Source organism: Neomonachus schauinslandi, chromosome 8 (genome assembly GCF_002201575.2).
Source record: "Neomonachus schauinslandi chromosome 8, ASM220157v2, whole genome shotgun sequence".
Taxonomy (NCBI): domain Eukaryota; kingdom Metazoa; phylum Chordata; class Mammalia; order Carnivora; family Phocidae; genus Neomonachus; species Neomonachus schauinslandi.
Window position 1 is genome coordinate 97984885 of NC_058410.1, and position 4006 is coordinate 97988890.

The following is a 4006-nucleotide window of genomic DNA, read 5'->3' on the forward strand; positions in this document are numbered from 1 at the left end:
CTCAGTTTCCTTGTCTGTGAAGCAAAGATAATAATCTCGTCTTACCAACACTAAATCTCTTCCTACACTGACACAGAGGTTCCCAGGGTGGGCATGAGAAGGAGACAGTATAATCTCTTATTTTGGAAAAAGTAATGTTAAGTGTAAAATTTTTTTTTCGTCATTTAAACGGTAGCTCTTCCTTATTTGAATGTTCCCAGGGAAATATGGCAAGCTCTGATGGAAAGCAGATCAAGACACATTGCAGCAAACTACCCGTGAGAGTTTTCTCATTTTGTCCCCTCCTGTGACACATTTTGCTAAGAGTTTGAAATGTGTGGATGCACCCACTCTTACTCTTTCTGCTAAGGAAATTGCACCAAGGTGGGGATGGCTGGAGGGGCAGCAAGTGTTGATTTCCCAAGTGCTACATTCACAAAGGCAGGAAGGATAAGAAATCAGAAGCCCATCTTTGCTTAGCTGCAAAATGGAGTTTTTTAAAAAGGTGGCCCTGCGCTATCTCAAGACCCTGTGGTTTTAGCAGAAGAATGATAGCAGCAAATCTATGGCTTAGTGGGAAAAAGTCCTTCAGGTTGGAATTGGGTATCTCGGATCCTATCCAGGACACATACTGCCTTGTCCTTGGGCAGGCTGCACTTCTCTGGGGCTCCTTTGATCTTAACGTCTATAAGGCCCCTCTGGGCTCTTAACGTTTTTTTGTTTGTTTTGTTTTTAAGATTTTATTTAGTTTAGAGATAGAGAGCAAGAAAGAGCATGAGCGGGGAGCAGAGGAAGAAGGGGCTCCCCGTTGAACAGGGAACCCCATGTGGGGCTCGATCCTAGAACCCCGGGATCATGACCCTAGCCCAAGGCAGACGCCCAACCACCTGAGCCACCCAGGTGCCCCTGGGCTGTAATGTTTTTAGGAAGGTAATATCAGTACTGCTTTGGATTAGCCAAATCCAGGTGCTGCTCCCTCAAGCCATCTCTTCCCATTCCCAGGTGATGCTGTCATCCCCAAACCAAGTCAGCAGGCTAGCACCTGGATCCACTCCCCCAGGGTGGGTGAGGCTGCTCGGCTCATTAAGAGTCCCTGGCCGGAGATCCCAAGTGACCAAGGACGCAGCTAGGAGATGCGGGCAATGCAGGGGAAGAGTGGAGCCCTGGGGAGGGGCTGCAAGGAGAAGGGGGAGTTTCGCTCCCAGTGCAGCAGTTCTAAGGATTCAGTAGAAAACTGGTGAGTCCATCAGGCGCAGTCTTCCAGGTGTGAGTTTAGCTAGGCCAGGCAAAACTCAGCTTAGTTCCTTAAAGCTGGAGCTTTCAAGAAGCCCAGACATGCATCCAGGACCTACAAGTGGTATCCTGGGGCTTAGCGGGGGGGCAGGTTGGCGGCTGGGGAGGGGACTCTGCACACAAGTTGCTTACAATATAATAGCACACCTTTTTTCTGAAGCCTTGTGATGGGCGGTGCATGCCGGGATATGGGAGAAAGTACAGCAGAGGTGAAATGCAACCTCTAAGAGTGCCCCAGAGGCCCAGGGGGAGTAGATTGTATATAATTACTGAATTATTCTTTGGCTGGGGAGAATTCAGGGAAGGCCTCCAGGAGGAGGAGTAGAACTCTCGAGGTAGAGCTGGAGGAACTGGGAGAAAGGCATTCCAGAGCCAGCAGAGCAGAGGTGCATGGGGGCAGAGAGGTGCCTCGGGCGTCCCAGGAGCCACAACTCCTCTTGGCTAGCCGAAGGCCCAAGTGAGGGGAAGAGACAATTGGAAAGGTAGGTCATTGCTGAATCTGACCCTAGAATGCCATGTTCATGATTTGGGATTTAGCCTGTACACCAAAGTAAAAAATTGGCTGATTACGTTTAGCCTGCAGATGGCTTTTGTTTGGCCTGTATAGTGTGTGTGTTTAATTTGAGCCAACTTTTAAAAATAAGGACCTACATTTCACATACTACCCAGATTTCCAGCTTCTCCTTAAACATAGGAGGATCTGGCCTCATGGAGACAATATGCAGGAATGGAGTAGCTGAGTCCCTTTTCGACAAGAGCCCCGTAGGGTGCAGCTCACGTGTCTGCATACCTGCCCCACCTGGCTTGGCTCATCTGTGGCACCCTCCAGACCCAGGCCATAGAAGGTTGCAACTTGGGGTTCACAGCAGGGGTGGGTCTCAGTAAGGCTAATGGGGGAGGGGCGGAAGGGGCAGGAATGGAGGCAGTGTGCCCGCTGAAGACAGTTGCAGAGGTTCCAGCAAGAGCCTCGGGGGTGGTAGGGCATGAAAAAAGAGAGCTGGCATTCTGTGCCGAAGGAATAGGTGCTGCCTGGTTGTGTGATGTGGGGGCCGGTAAGGTCTCGGTCCCAAATTCACTCCCAACAAGTGTGAAGCCCACGCTCGAACCGTAATAATAACTTACACCAGATCATTTCACCTTCCTTATCTCATTTGATCCGCCACACCCCTGTGAGCACGGTATGGTTACTGTCACCCCCGTTCCGTGGGTGAAGAGGTTGAGGCTCAGAGGTGGTGGGTTATTTGCTTAAAGCCCCTCAGCCAGTAAACAGAAGAACCTGAGCATACCTTTACCTTTTTCGGGCTTCCAACCCAAATCCACCTCCATTGGTCGGGTGCATGCCTCCTTATGTTGCACAAGGTACTCCTCTCGGGTTTTATCTTTTTAAAAAAATTAGGAATGCTTCACGAATTTGAGTGTCATCCTTATGCAGGGGCCATGCTATTCTTCTCTGTATCATTCCAGTTTGAGAATATGTGCTGCCAGAGTGAGTGCATCTCTCTGTGCTTTTTATTTTTTTTAATATTAGAGAGAGAGAGAGTGAGCACGAGCGAGGTGAGGGGCAGAGGGAGAAGCAGACTCCCTGCTGAGCAGGGAGCCCGATGTGAGGCTCGATCCCGGGACCCCAGGATCATGACCTGAGCTGAAGGCAGACGCTTAGCCTACAGAGCCACCCAGGCGTCTGTCGCTGTGCTTTTTAAAAGTGCACATCTAGGTAGGAGAAAGCACTCCCATTGCCAGCAGAGCCTGCTGGTCTCCTGACAGAGGAGGCGCCGTAGCCTCGGGGGCCAGGCACAGGCTCAGTGGCCGTGAGTCCCATTGCTCCCACTCACTGGCAAGTCACGAAATACTGCCACCTCAGTTTCCTTGCCGGTAAGAAGTGGTGGCAGCACGTACTTCGCAGGGTTGTTGCGAGGATTCAGTGAGCCATTGTGTGCTCTCTCCCGGTTATCCACATTTTTCAGAAGCCTGTGCCCAGCCCTGGGTGTCTTGTGCTGAGCAGAAAGAGCAGGGGCATCAGGCCACTTGCGTGAATGTGGCCTGAGCACTGATGCCCCCTCTCTGCACGGTTTTTGCCAACAGGAGGCTATATGGGTTGGTGCAGAGCCCTCTGGGCCATGATGGGTGGTGGAGAGAGAGAGAGAGAAAGATGGGACTTGCCCTAGCTTTACGCCCTCCTCCTAGGGAGTCAGGCCCGGAGGCTTATGTTTCTGGGACAGCCAGAGGAAAGGGACTGGAGGAGGCTGATGGAAGCAACAACACTCAGCTCTAGGCGCCTGAAGCCTCGAGGTAGACTCCATGCTGCCTGGTAATAATCATGGGTGCTAAACGGCTGGTATTGCGCCGAGGGTGATAACCGCCTAGTGACACTACCTTCTGAAACCCCTGAGCTCACGACCTGCACCCCTCAGAATGGGGACACCGAGCTGGAGTGATGTTGCTAGAGACCAGGCAGGTGGCCCAGCTGTGGTGGGCGGAACGAGGGCCCTGATACCTAGGACCTGTGACAAAACATTATATGGCCAATCAGCTGTGCTGATGTGATTAAAGTAAGGACTTCAAGATGGGGAGACTAGCCTGGATTATCCAGATGGGCCCAATCTAATCACGGTGCTCCTTAAAAGCAGAGAAACTTGGCTAGCTGTGGCTCGAGAGAGGGAGGCATGGCTAGGGAATATGCTTGCCACCGGCTTTGAAAAAGGAGGAAGGGGGCCGTGAACCAAGAAGTGTGGGC

At 51.6% G+C, this 4006-nt stretch overlaps 1 non-coding gene across 1 annotated transcript; it reads right to left on the bottom strand.

Annotated features, from left to right (window-relative positions):
* Window positions 1-2659: 2659 nt before the first annotated feature.
* On the bottom strand, window positions 2660-2766 carry LOC123325565. Its single transcript, XR_006540504.1, has one exon. It is a non-coding gene; the product is annotated as a U6 spliceosomal RNA (small nuclear RNA).
* Window positions 2767-4006: the final 1240 nt, after the last annotated feature.